The sequence below is a fragment of the Narcine bancroftii genome, chromosome 12, assembly GCF_036971445.1.
Source record: "Narcine bancroftii isolate sNarBan1 chromosome 12, sNarBan1.hap1, whole genome shotgun sequence".
Classification (NCBI taxonomy): domain Eukaryota; kingdom Metazoa; phylum Chordata; class Chondrichthyes; order Torpediniformes; family Narcinidae; genus Narcine; species Narcine bancroftii.
Window position 1 is genome coordinate 98,455,098 of NC_091480.1, and position 15,401 is coordinate 98,470,498.

General features: G+C 39.1%; 1 protein-coding gene across 28 annotated transcripts in view; it reads left to right on the plus strand.

The window, feature by feature from the left end:
* The window catches only part of LOC138746747 (protein TANC2-like), a 502,350-nt gene that overhangs the window by 132,179 nt on the left and 354,770 nt on the right, over window positions 1-15,401 (plus strand). The window contains exon 3 of one of the 28 annotated variants that reach the window (XM_069905093.1): window positions 440-525. The exons of the other annotated variants lie outside the window; for them this stretch is intronic. The gene's annotated coding sequence lies outside the window, so the exon portion shown is untranslated. The remainder of the gene's footprint in view (window positions 1-439; window positions 526-15,401) is intronic. 28 annotated transcript variants of the gene reach the window in all.

Here is a 15,401-nt window from a genome sequence, read left to right on the forward strand (position 1 = left end):
TTATAGAGTTGGTGAGGGACTGGAATAAAATAAACAGAAGAAGACTGTTTCAATGTTAATGCCACTGAATTTGTTTTATTAAAACCTACTCCATTTGTTCATCTATCTCTTCCCTTTTTAAGGATTTTTTTTGCTAAAAGATAACTAATAGAATCCTTCCAAGGATGCAAGATAAATTGGGATATTGTCAATATTGTGGAGCAGCTGCCCTGCAAAGTCATCCTTTTGCTGTCTGTCATTTCTCCTAAAATGCATGTGGCTAACCATTCACTTGAGTTCTCTAAATTGAATCACGTTAACAAAAACAAGCCTGACATAACCAGCAATGAGTAATATATTATTCATTACTCTCACCCATGTACTGAATCCCCTTTAACCTTTTACGATGTGTCGATGAGAGCTGGCATTACTGGTTATACAAAGCAATTTTGTTTGGCAGACATTTCCTGCTTGCACATAGGACAGGAAGCATGGAGCGGACAAATGAGATGATGGAATTATTTGAGTTTAAAGAAATGCCATAAGGTAAATACTGTCGCCTTATTTTGATTTAATTTCTGTAGAAAATACAAATTTGAAATGCAGGAGGAGGCAGCAAAAGGCACAAAGTGTAATAATTTATTGCCAGATACAAAGTGTGAAAGATCAGTTGTCATGTTGGACCATTCCATCGGCATTCGAGAGTTCTTGAAAATATGAAGCTGCAATGTAACTTCATCAATATATCTTCATTTCTGCTGCACTACTGATAGAATATGGTATTCAGAAATGGAACTGAAAATTAAGTGAGGATACAGCCATGTGGCAGTGATATAAAGTAATTTAATTCCTGAGTAGGTAGATAACGTGGGTGTAGTAATGAAAATCTTTTTGCATTGAAGGTGCAGCTTTAAACAAGCAACATGGAGAGTTGTACTGGCTTTAGAGAATAATTTCATTACAGTACAAGTATAAAAATACAAATTGAACAGTCCGATTTATTGTTTAACCTGCAGAAGATCACTTAACTGAAAACTGAAACCAAGCTTGGATATCTCTGACAGAAATCACACCATGTCAGCCTATCATAATGAAGTGGTTAATTATCTTTTGTGCGAAATATGTTCGAGGATTATCAGAAGTAAGACACAGTCGTAATAAATTGAATTGAAGCTTTAAATTAATACGGTCAAACAATTCAGAACTATTTCAGTCAATTCTTTGACCGGTTATAATTTGGTGTTCCCTAATTAACTGCTGTACATGGATTTGCAGCACAAAATGTACACAAGACGAATGAATGATCCAGTGATCTTTGGGGGATCGGAGGTGGAGAGGGTGATCAAATTTAAATTTCTGGGAGTCACTATTTTGGAGGACCTTTTCTTGGCCTAACCATATAACGACTACAGTATGGAAACAGACCATTATGGCCCCTCTAGTCAGCACCGATTTAAGTGAACTCCACTAGTCCCACCTGTCCCCTCACATCCATGGACTCATCTAACCCTCTCTTAAATGACAAAATTGACCCTGCTGCAACCACCTCTTCCGGAAAGTTATTCCACTCAGCCACTGAGTGAAGAAGCTTCCTCTTATGTTACTTCGAAAGTTCTTCCCCCAACCCTTAACTTATGACCGCTCGTTCCAATCTCACCTACCCTCAAGGGGAAGAACCTGTTCACATCTACTCTATCTATCCCCCTCATAATTTTATAGACCTCTATCAAATCCCCCTTCAACCTTCTACGCTCCAATGAATAAAGACCCAGTCTACTCAATCTTTCTTTGTAATCTAAATACTGCAATCCAGGCAACATTTTAGTAAATCTTCTCTGCACCCTCTCTACCTTAGTGATATCCTTCTTTTCCCTGACTATGCCATCTCGAAGAAAGTGGGTTAGTGCCTCTACTTTCTCAAGACTTTGCGGAGATTTGGTATTACATCAATAAACTTGGTAAACTTCAACAGATGTGTCGTGGAAAATGTGCTGACTGACTGCCTCATGGCATGGTATGGGGGGCACAAATATCTCTGAGGGGAAAGCCCTACAAAAGTTAATGGATACAGCCCAGCAAATCACAGGTAAAACTCTCCCCACCATTGAGAAAATATACCTGGAATGTTGCGATCAGAGAGCAGCAGTGTTATCGAGGATCCATTCCATCCAGGGTATGCCCTGTTCTTGCTGCTGCCATTAGGGAAGAGATATAGGTGCCACAAGACTCATATGACTCAGTTCAGGGACAGTTGCTACCCCTCCATCATCAGACTCCTCAACAATTCAAATCAGAGACTCATTTAAGAACTCTTACTTTGTGCATTATTTATTGCTGTATATTTTTTCAGTACTGTACATTGTGTTTATATTCTTTCTTTCTTTACATTTTTCTCGTTTGTACACATTTTTTTTGGATACAGTTTTCTGTTACTGATGTATAAATTTGGCCTGGCCCGCAGAAGCTAGAATCTCAGGATTGTGTGATGCTATGTATGTATTCTGCTGGTGGAATGGTGGAAGGATACAGAAATCTTTATTAGAAGACTGATTTTCCAGAACTCGATAGACTCAGGATCAGTACCCATGGATTGGAGGGTAGCTAATGTTACCCCACTATTTAAAAAGGGGGGTAGAGAAAAAGCGGGGCATTACAAGCCAGTGAGCCTTACATCAGTAGTGGGCAAAATTATGGAATCCATTATTAAGGATGTAATAGCGGAGCATATAACTAGCCGAGAAGGGATCAGACGGAGTCAACATGGATTTACAAAAGGTAAATCGTGCTTGACAAATCTATTGGAATTCTTTGAGATGGTGACAGGTCAAATAGATGGGGGAGAGCCAGTGGATGTGGTGTACCTGGACTTCCAAAAGGCCTTCGATAAGGTCCCGCATAAACGACTGGCTTCCAAAATCAAGGCTCATGGGATTGGGGGCAAAATATTGATGTGGATTGAGAACTGGTTGGCAGGTAGAAGACAGAGAGTTGGGATAAATGGCTTGTTTTCTGATTGGCAGGCGGTGACCAGTGGGGTCATTAAATCTATACAGGGATCTGTACTGGGACCCAAGCTGTTCACAATTTACATTAATGATCTGGATGAGGGGATTGGATGTAATATCTCCAAATTTGCAGATGACACTAAGCTAGGAGGGGTTGTGTGCACGGAAGAGGGGGTCAGGAAGCTCCAGTGTGATTTGGATCAATTGAGGGACTGGGCAGATCCATGGCAAATGCACTACAATGTGGATCAATGGGAGGTGATCCACTTTGGTAATACAAACTGGAGGGCAGATTACTATTTGAATGGCAATAGATTAAGAGATGGGGAAGTGCAGAGAGACCTAGGGGTTCTTGTACACCAGTCTCTGAAGGCGAGCATGCAGGTACAGCAGGTGGTTAAAAAGGCAAATGGTATGTTGGCCTTCATATCAAGAGGGTTTGAGTCTAGGAACAAGGATACCTTACTGCAGCTGTACAGGGCCTTGGTGAGACCCCACCTGGAGTATTGTGTGCAGTTTTGGACATCTTATCTAAGGAAGGATGTTCTTGCAATGGAGGGAGTGCAGAGGCGATTCTCCAGGCTGATACCTGGAATGGCAGGAATGACTTAGGAGGAAAGATTGCGCAAATTGGGATTGTACTCGCTGGAGTTTAGAAGATTGAGAGGGGATCTCAGAGACATATAAAATTCTGGCAGGACTGGACAGAATGGATGCAGATGGGATGTTTCCAAGGATGGGAAAATCCAGAACCCGGGGCCATGGTTTGAGGATAATAGGCAAACCATTTAGGAACGAGATGAGGAGGAATTTCTTTACCCAGAGGGTGGTGAATCTGTGGAATTCATTGCCACAGAGGGCAGTAGAGGCAGGTTCATTAAATCTATTTAAGAGGGAATTAGATCTATTTCTTCAGTATAAGGGTATTAAAGGTTACGGAGAGAAGGCGGGGACGGGGTACTGAACTTGAAGATCAGCCATGATCTCGTTGAATGGCGGAGCAGGCTCGAAGGGTCGAATGACCTACTCCTGCTCCTATCTTCTATGTTTCTATGATGCTACCACATTTGGATCAATTCTACTGAAATTAGTTCCTCATGCAAATGAAAATTTATGAAATCTATAAATCTCCATCAGTTAATGCTGAGCTAATGTGGATTCCAATTATGAATGATATCTATTTTTGTATGCCCTGTGTTTAGTGCAGTAGTAGTTGCATTTTTTGCGCTTAATTTCTTGTGAAGATATTCAATTCATCAAAACTAGGACGTCAATAGGCTCACCCATCTTCCTTCTTCTTTGGCTTGGCTTCGCGGACGAAGATTTATGGAGGGGGTAAATGTCCACGTCAGCTGCAGGCAAGTCCGATGCAGGACAGGCAGACACGGTTGCAAGGGAAAATTGGTTAGTTGGGGTTGGGTGTTGGGTTTTTCCTCCTTTGTCTTTTGTCACACCCATATTGACTCCATAATTGGCAGAAATTTTCTGTCATCCACTCACTGAAGAAAGTTGCACTCTCTCAACAGCTGTTCTATATTAAATAAGAAATATACTCTTTCTACAGGATAACTCATCAATCATTGAGACATTGAAGATCAAGGTTGATCCTATCAACCTTGCAGAGAGGCAGTTGGTGAACTGTGTTAAGATGAATAAATCCCCAGTTCCTGACCAGGTTTATCTTTGGACATTTTGAGAAGCAAGTTTGTGCATCTTTGTTAGCCACGGATGAAGTACTGAAAGACTAATACTGTGCCTTTATTTAAGATGGGCTGCAAGGAGAAGCCAGGAAATTGCAGGTGGAAAGCCTCTCGTTACCAGACAGCATTTTGAGGGACTTATTTGCGTTTGGGAAGGTAAAGACAGATTACAGATGGTCACCAGGGTTTTGTTTGTGGGAGATTGTATCTCAAATTTGAGTTTGAGGAAGTAGTGTAATGATGGATGAAGGCAGAGGGATGAGGGTATGTTGTTTATGTGGTCTTTAGCAAGACATTTGACAAAGCCCCTCATGGGACCTGGGACCATGGATGGATTCCAGAGAGGGGGAAAATTGGATACAAAATTGGTTTTGTTGAGGTGAAGGATTGCTTTGCATATTGCAGAGCTGTCACTAAAAGTGTGCTGCAGTGATTGACATTGTCCTTTAGTGTTCTTCATGTATATTAATAATTAGGGCAAGAAGGTAGGTGGTATGATTAGTAAGTTGGCACATGCCACCAATATTAACGATTTAGTGGACAATAAAGAAGGTTTTCAAAGATTACAACAGGATATGGATCAATGGGGAAAGTGGGCAAGCAAATAGCTGATGGAGTTTTACAGGAGACGTATAGCAAATGGCAGGACCCTGGTGAGTGTTATTGAACAGTGAGATATCGGGGAACAAGTGCATATTTCCATAAAAGTGGAAACACGGTGGGGAAGAAAGCATATATAGTGCGTTTGCCTTAATCAGTCAAGGCATCAAGTACAGGAATTGGGGTCATGTTACAGTCGTACAAATTGTTGTTTAGATAACACTTGGAGCATTGTGTGCAATTCTAGCTGCCACCCTCTAGGACAGATGTGATGAAGGTCGAGAAGGTGCAGAAAAGTCTTTCAGACAAATGAGGTTGGCTTAGCAGGGAGCAAAGGAGACGAGGGGATAACGTAGAAATTTATGAATCATGAGGGACGTAGATAGGATAGATGGCCTTTTTTCTTGGGAAGGGAATCTAAAACCAGAGAGGAAAGGTTAAAAAAAAATTGGGTAACTTCACTGAGGGTAGTGGAAAATGGAATGTGCTGCCAGAGGAGATGGTTGAGACCGATACCATTACAACGTATAAAAGGCATTTGACCAAGTACGTGGATGGGAAATATTCAGAGCAATATTGACCGAATGCAAGCAAATGAAATTAGCTTAGATAGGCTTCTTGGTTAGCATGGATGAGTTTTGTCAGATTGAAACCAAAATCTTAAGTCCTCTTTCGAAGGTGACTCATTGAATTATGGCAGTGAAATGATGAAAATGCAGTGAGAGCTGCCCAGACATTTATACATACCTAAGCCAGGTATATTGTGATTTTCCCAACGGAGAAAGAACAAGTCTCCGTGGTAAATTGGTGACATACTAGACCACCATCTGTCCAATGTCTTCCTCTCAGACAGCTTAATTCTCTGGTTACCGAAGAAAAGAAAACAAAGTTGATAAATGATTTATAGGAGCTGTTATTTGTCTAAATTAGAGAACTTTTTACTGTTATTTTACTCCTACACAGTTGAAAATGAGTGCATGGTTTGTAGGTGACGGGTAGGAGAGTTAAATGGTATTCTATTTAGAAAGGATGATTGATACCTGGTATCTGCTTCCAGAGGAGGTGGTGGAACCAGATGCAATGACCATATCTAGGAGGCATTTGGACAGAATTTGCGCAAGGGAAAGGTCCTAATTTGGGCAGATAGGATCAGTGAAGATAGATAAAAACCTTTGTCGTGGATCTGGTAGATAAGAGATTGTGTCTGTGTAGTACGTCTGAATTAATACAAAGTTTTACACTCGAGTGTAAAAGTGAACATTCAAACAATTTCTTAGTCTTATAAATCTCCATATATATGTCGACAATTGATTTGTTTCTGAAGATGCTTTGCTTTTTTTGTTTTCACAATATTTTTCTAAAATTACATCCCATTTTTGATTTTAAGGTTAAGTCATTTCAGAGTGCGCTGGTGCCACTTAGCCTGACCCCACACAGAGCTGATTTCTTAGACGGTGCTCCTGTCCTGTCAGTCTGCGTGCTCGTCGGTGTGCACCCACCAGCACCTTAGATACAATACTGATAGGGCTCCTGTGCTGGGAATGTGGCAAGAACCTTTTGTTCGCTGCTACTTCCCCAGCAATGAATCAACCAGGGCCCATTGTGGCAAGGTTGCTTGTGAGGGCTGATGTTGGACAGGACAGCCTTTCAATAGAAAAAGTGGGGTTCATGGCTGCAATCTTGATGAGTGTTAGCCATTGCTGGGGATCAATAGCAAATGCAAAATGTGCTGACTGACAGCAGGGTTCACACAAGGTTGCCAGCAAAGTGGCCCTGTCAATGTGCTATATTCTGGCGCTGATCCATTCATGTTTGTCTCTGAAAAAATCCTTGTTAAGCATTGGTCCATGTATGATATTTGTGTGTTTTAAAAAAAAAAAAAAAATCCTTTCCATCTACTTCTATGATTCCTTCTCCATCTCCTTCCTAAACACTTGTTCAGTAGATTTGTTATTGGCTTGGCCTCTGCCACAGACTTATATTTACATCATTAAACTTTGCTGCAGTCATCATTCCTTGACAGCAGAAACAGGAAAATCTAAATTAAGTTAGGTTGCATTTGTCAGAAGGGGATCAGGCTTCAAACATTGACTGTTTCTCTTCCTACTTGTGCATCCTGACCTACTGAGTGTTACAGCATTTCCTGTACCTGCAGATTTTTAGATTATCACTTTTGCTTTACTCTGCAAAAACTGTTTTATTGTGCTTTAAAAAATTTAAAGTTAGACATACTGCATGCTTACAAGCCATTTTGACTCTCAAATTTGTGCTTCCAATTTATACCCAATTAACCTACACCTCTGCTATGTTTCGAATGAAGAGAGAGAACTGGGGTCCCCGGGAAAAACCAACGCAGACATGGGGAGAACCTACAAACTCCTTACAGACGGTGCAGGATTCAAACCCTGGTCCCGATCGCTGGCGCTGTAACAGTGTTGCACTAATTGCTATGCCACTCGTACCACTCCTTTTTAATTTTGTAAAAATTAATTGGTTTATTGACACCCGTTACATTTGGCATAAAGGATTGTTTTGACTTGTACTCCCAGTACATTTGCAATCAGTTTAAAAAATCTAGAAATCATTGAGGAGTAACATCACATTAAAGTTTAACCAGATTTTATGATCAATTTCAGTATTCATTTTGTGGTGTTTTTGCCTTGGTCTCCAATTTATCTTTTCTAATCTCTTATAATGTTGCTCTCACCTCCTCTCCTGCATTCTGACACCACCTTCGCTTGCGTCGCCCTTAGTCCTTATTTGTTTAAAATAGTGTTGATTATTAAATGGAATTCTTTACGGATTGAAAATCTCTTAAGTTGTGGAATCAGTTGTTAACTCGTATGATCATTGAAAAATTGATTACTGTCATGAACCTGGTGAATTTTGTTGGCTAAATTTCTACTGTTAAATGTTGTGAGCAAATCTTAACTTAATGTTGGACAGTTTCAAAGCTTCCAACATTTGGTAGTGACATTGTGAAAGGTCATTTTTTTTAATATACTAAAGCTGGTCTGGTTTCTTCCTGAGTCGCATTTCAGATTGATCATTCACTTTCCTTTCTTACCTTGACACTTTTCTAGGGCCAGATCTTTTTCCCCTAATTTTCTCTCTTCACGTCAGCAATCTCTCAATATTCAGCTCCAACTGATTATTCTAATTCAACGGGCATCCATCAAATTGCATTCGTTCAGTGTAATGAGCTGAATAAGAGCATCTTGATATTTTACATTCATAAAATTCAAAGGAAACCTAATGAGGGTAATCCCATTACTTTTGATTTTTCTCTAAACAATTTGGGACCTCCTTTTGTATTGCCATTGGTGGGTACAAGAAACCTTTTAACCTTTTATTTCGTTAAGTTATCCTCAATATTCCATCTCCACTCATAATACCAAGAATTTAAAGCAACGAAAGCAGATGATTCATTTCTGGCTTCTCGGTCAGTCTTGGACAGAGTACAAGAAAAACTTGTTTGACTTGATGCATCTAACGCTTTCTTCCATGACCTATTTCTCAATTCCTCTTATTGGGAACTGTACTCTTAATTTTCTTCTGCTTCAAATTTATTGTCAGTGTACATGCAGCCCTGAGATTCTTTATCGTGTGAGCAAGGCGGAATTGCCACTTGATGGTAATGCAAAAAAAAAGAACTGTACACAACGTAAATGTGTAAACAATTAAAGAAATGTGAACAAACTACAATGCAGAGAGAATTAAAAAATCAATAAAATGCAAAATTAAAAGTCCTTAAATGAGTCCCTGATTAAGTTTGTCACTGAGAAGTCTGATGGTGGAGGGGTAGCATCAGTTCCTGCACCTGATGGTGCAAGTTTGTGGCACCTAGACCACTTTGCTGATGGCAGCAGTGAGAGCAGAGCATGTGCTGGGTGGTGTGGATCCTAGAAGATTGCTGCTGCTCTCTGACAGCAGCATTCCTGTAGATGTTCTTGATTGTGGGGAGGGTTTTGTCTGGGCAGTGCCCACTTCCTTTATGGAGGGCTTTGCGCTCTGGGATATTGTGTGTCCCCCAAACCAGACTGTGATCTGCAGATATATTTGCCTTCATGTTGGGTTTTTTTCCGCTGTATCTTGCAGGTGCACTTTTTTGATATTCCAGTTCATCACAGGACCCAAAATCTTAATTTGAGCCTATCCTTTCATTATTCTTTTAAAGTTTACAGATGTTTAAATCTTAGACATGGCAACTTGTGATCACATTCATGTTTTAATTATCTTCACATTTTATCTTTTTTAAAATGGATATTCTGTAGGTATTGATCTTTTAGTTGCTTTTCTGTAAAAAATATAAAAGTTTAAAATGAAAATAATTGAGTCTAGGTGACTTGGCATCCAGAATAAAATCTATCAATCTATTGGCAAATATCTGACAGGATTTCTTCTTGAGTAAAGCCAGACCATATTTGGATGAAAGCCACCATATCCCATTGGAAGATGATAAACAGAGCACATTCAATTTCTAGTGACTGCACAATACAGAAACATTCTTCCATAAATACTCAGATGTGTCCTCAAAGAAAAACATCTTGGAACAGTATCGCAAAATATTTTACTAAATTGTGCCCTTGAACTTGAATAATCTGGCATTGAAATCTTCAACACAGACTTCAGTAGAGCAATATTTTGTCATTATAAAGGAAAATACTGCACATGCTCAAGGACAGAAAGAAGAGAAAATGCTGGGCATATTCAGATTAAGCTCTTGCAAGAAGACAAAAGATTTTACCGGTTGGCCACCACCCGATTTTTGCCTCCAGTCACATCTGGTAGGAGCCCTGCCAGTTGGATTAACCCTTGCAGCCAAGAAGTTCCCTTGGTCTTGGCCTCACCGAAGGCAAAGGATCTTGAAAGGATTTCTCCCCTCATGGCTCTTTGACAGTTTGGGCTATCAGAAGAATGCCACAGTTAACATAGTGGTTAGCTATGCTACAGTGACAGCAATTGGGTCCAGAGTTCGAACCTCGCACTATCTGTAAGGAGTTTGTACGTTCTCCTCATGTCTGCGTGGGTTTTCCCCCCAGGGGCTGTTTGAAATGTATTGGGGGATGTAGGTTAATTGGGCGGCACGGGCTCATGGGTCAAATGGTCTGTTACAATGCTGTATGTCTAAATTTAAAATTTAAAAATGTAAAAAAGGGCTCTTCTGTTGTATCTAACGGTCTCCAGTCAAATAACTTGAGTGCATTTCTACCATAATTTGTTTATTACCTTGTAATAAACAAAAAAAATTTTAAAAGGGGAAAAAACACAATTAGTGTCACAAGTTCTGTGCTAGATAAGCCGTCCCAGTGTGTAGCTGACGGAGCAAATGACCAGGTTCATCCTGGCACCACTGCTGATACTATTGGATACGCTGCTGTTCAGCACTGGTTCACCTATTGTTTCAGACTGATGCTTTCAACAGATGGAAAAAAACATTTTGATCAGAAGTATTGACATCTTTCTCGCTCGACAGATGCTATCTGATATGTTGAATGTTATTAGCATTTTGTTTTTATTTTCAGGTAGAATTTTAAAGCACTAAAAGCATTTGAGGACACAGCCGATTTTGTGAAGTAAATTGTGTTCGTAGAATTCTTGTACATCATGCAACATAATAACATTAGCATTTTTTTTTCTTCCTCTCTTGACCAATATATGGATATTCTTCCATGTTGAAAACCTCTTGAAGGAATTAGGAGAGCTTTAGCAACCATGAACTCAGAACATTGTAGCTATGATGCTAGTCCTTAGTAGATGGTGTGATAACCATTATGAGAGAATAAACTATTTGATCTTGTATGTACCGATTTACCTGTCTATCCACAAGTAAAACACAAAAGTCTGTAGAAGTTAAAAACACAATGCTGGAGGAACTTAGAAGGTCAAACAGTCAAATGGCAAAGATAAAGGCACATAACCAATGTTTCGGGCTTGAGCCCTTCATTATACCTTGATCAAGGCCAAAATGTTGATTCTAAATCTTTATCTTTGCAATGGACAGTACACTATTTGACCTGCTGAGTTTCTCCAGCATTTTGTTTTTACCTGTCTATCCATAATGGTATTGGTGGATTGACTATCGCAAAGTCATTGTGGAGATCAGCCTCTCTTTAAAAGTAGTGTAAAGTGCTACTTTTCATTCCCACCACAATAAATGCGGTTGATTCACGTCACATCAGCCAGATGACATTCTGTAAGGTGCCATTTAAGATGTTACTGCTCAAGGTAAAGTTTGATGTTGGCTGCATCGTTAGAGATTTTGCTAACCATCAAAACTGAGATTTGTAGATTACTTTCAGATTGGAAACTGGAATTAGTTTGGGCTAAAGTTAATTACATAGATTATTATTATTATTGCTAAAGTCTCAACCACTTAGAGTCTGTTACAATTGAGTGTATCGCAGCCAAATCTGAAGATCAAAATGCAGGTTGTGAGGTGAGATTGCAAAGGGGTATGGATAAATTGTTCATTTTCCAGCTGGAATATAATAATGGCGATATGAGGTTTCTCATCTCAAAAAGGAGAAATCTGAAATAGTCTGCAGAATAATGGCATTCAGAGATGCTTGAAATACAGTTACCCCACAGATACAGCAAGTAATTAGGATGCTTTTATTGAAGAAAGGATGGAATATAATAGCAGAAATTGTGTTAGCTCCATGTGATATCAAGAAACAACTGAGTGCACTGGATAGAGCAATGATCAGTGGCTTTGATAATGTCCAATATCTCCAAGTAGATTTGAGCTCCAGAATCAGCTGTCATTCTCGTCAAGCACAGTGGCAACACTTGGAATCTATTAGAAAATGTGGAAAATCATCAGTACATATCCTGTACAAACAAACAGAACAACTACCCAACCATTAGCTTTTAATTATTATGAAAATGATTTATGACATTCTGCTGGGCACAGCATTATGTCTGCAAAAGTCTACCCTTGTTCGGTGGGTAATTTGATGATTGATCACACAGTTGGCAGTGCTGGCATAAAGGTAAATTGTAATTGGAAAGATGTGAAGGTGAGAGGACTCCGAGATGATGCAGAGAAAAATCCAGCCCATAGAATGATTTGAAGAGATTAGATTTAAATGATCATAGGTGAATGATATTGAATGGTATCTATTGGGCTGTTCTGAATCAAAAACGAAGCACTTTTGAAGCATTGTCAAAAATGTGACCAAGTTTCCTTTTTTGGCCCAGCATTTCCAATTTATCATTTAAAAAATGTAAAATAGAAATGGTTTTGATTGATTTTCTTTTCACCTGAGACCTGGAGAGAGAGAACAGATGTAATTTCAACCCTACTGACACCATGGAATCATAGAATGGCAATTTATTTGGTCCATTTATAAATGTGGTGATGGACATTCTTTATGGAATAGGTGATTATCAGAACTTCTAGTGGTTTGATCATGAATAATATATTGTGGTCAGAAAAAAGTGTTGTATTTGTGCTACCTAGGATTTTGTGGAATATATGGTATGTAAGCAGTACATTTGGCTCAATCAATCCATGCTGGCATTTATTTCAACCTGAGCCTCTTATTGTTCTTTGTGTAAATCTGTCAACATCACTTTTTATTTATTTCTGTCTCTCTCTGTCCAGCCCAGCTCTAAATTGATCTATTATTCACTTTATCCACTCCCTACTGTAACAAGTTCCACCTTCTCATCGCTCTTTGGGGTAGTGACATCACAGTTAGTGCTGTCCCCTCGGGGTTCCAGTGACTTGGTTTGATCCTGACTTTCAGTATGCTCTTTATGGAGTTTACACATTTTCCCTGGGATTGTTTGGTTTTCCCCAGTGCTCTGATTTCCTCCTATACCTCAGAGAGGTTAATTGGCAAGTGCAAATTATTCCTGGTGCATCCAGATGGAGAATTGGTGTGTATGTTAAAGAGAATAGATTTTGGGGAAAGAAGAGGGGAAATATTAATCATGGGATTGCTCTGGCACATTTATTCCTTGTCATAAGGAAATATGGGGAAAACAGCTAGTATCTATAGAAGTTTCTTCTCAATTTACTCTTAAATGTAAAATTTGCATCCATTTATACTCTCCCCACAAAGTGTTATCTCAACACTTGGTCTACTTTCTTAATGGAAGAGAGACTCCATTTGTTCATTTGCACAACTCTTTTGTTTGTAATATCCTCCTTGAAATTTTTCTGCACCTTTTCCAATGCCATTTTATCAGTTTAATAACCTGATACGATTATTCAGTGCAGTGCTTTAACTGAGATGGATGTAAATTTGATGTAACTTTTCAATTTTGTATCTTGAAAAATGCTAGGATTGTTTTTTTAACTATTTTTCTAACTTGTCAGTGACTGTTGTATTTGAACGCTGAGATTTTTCCCCAGACACACTGAGACTTGCAGGTTCCAAGTAATAATCTCACCAATCACTTCCCCACTTGTATCCCATTTCTCTTATTTTCTTTCACAGACACACAAACTCCCATCCAAATACACTAGTCATAAAAATTACACTTGCCAACAAGTGTCCCTCTTGCCAAAATGTTCCATCTCACATTCATTTTATTCAACTTCATTTGCCAATTGTTTGCCCATCGTATAGTTTTACTGCACTGTCCAACTACACCCCAATATTTGGATCCTCACAAGTATAAAAAGCATTAATGTGAAACAACATTGGACCCAACAATGAATCTTCCACACCCATCATTTCCTTTCTGAAAGCCAGCCGTTCATTTGACTGCATTCTCTGATCTCACTCACCAGTCCTTTCAGGAATATAGATAAATTGCATCTGTTTTATTGTCTGTTCTCCTTTCCTCAAAAAAAATTGGTAAGCAAGATTTTTCTTGAAATCTTCACTAAGAATTCTTTATTACACTTTTTTTTGTTTTCAGACACTTTTATTTTCTCTAACTCTAACTCTAATATCTGTCTTACTATTGATATTAAACATCTAGGTATTTTCTACTCGTCTTGTATCGAGATGGAAATGATCCATCAGTATTCTGGCATGAAACCTAGTTCTGTGATATAGGCCAGAAATGTGCTGATATTCCTGCAGCATTTAGAGCTACAATTTATGCGATACCTTGCACAATTTAGAAATGTTCCAAAGATCCTCACAGCCAGTGTATTTTCTTTTTGGAGTCACTGATGCAACAGGCAACGTGTAAAAGGTGGCATGCTTAGCGTAGCGGTTAGCACAATGCTGTAACAATGTCAGTGACCAGGGTTCAAATCCAATGCTGTCTGTAAGGAGTTTGCACGTTCTCCCTGTGTCTGCATGGGTTTCCTCCCACCCTTCAAAGTGTACAGGTCATTTGGATGTATTTGGGCAGCACAGTGTTGTGTTCCAAAAGGGCCTGTAAAAGCCAAAAAAAGTTAAATTAACTCTACACAAGATCCCACAGACAGTTGAATGATGGTTGTGACTGGGGGATCATTTTTTTTGGAATATTTTATTTATGATTTTCATAGACTTACAAAACTCAACAAACCAATCTTTCCAACATTCCCGTGTATGTATGCAGAGTCTCTCCCCACTCCCCATACAATTTAACATACAGTCACGTAATTTATGTTAATGCAGATGTCATTGGGGCCATCAACCCTCATCAAAACCTGAACAGAAAAAAGCCTAGGGATTGAGGGATAAATTTTAATCTGAGTTGGGAGAACGTTCTGCTTTACCTCATCACCAACCATCTGATTGGTGATAAGGTATAGGAGGCACCATTAAAATTAATTGATTATTTGTCTCATTGGTGGTTGTGGATTTTTATGGTGTGAAGGTCTTGCCATTTTTGCCAACGTTGATATGATTGTACAAGTAGGACATTTAAAACAGTAAAGTTTAAAGCTCTAGGAGGGGCATGCAAGCAGGAACAGTGACTAAAGACCTGACATGCAAGCAGTTTTATTTTCTCATGTTCATATTGTATGTTAATGGACTTGCTTTCAATTCATTGACAAAAGTCTTTCAAAGTCAATGACTCAAACCCTTAACTAAAGTTAAAGGTTCCATTATTGTATCATAATACTACATTTAGAACGCAACATGCATGAAATTCTTTAACTTTGTCTATATTAAGGGAGATAGAGAGTGGCCACTTTGTCAAGTGTCCCTCACAGAAA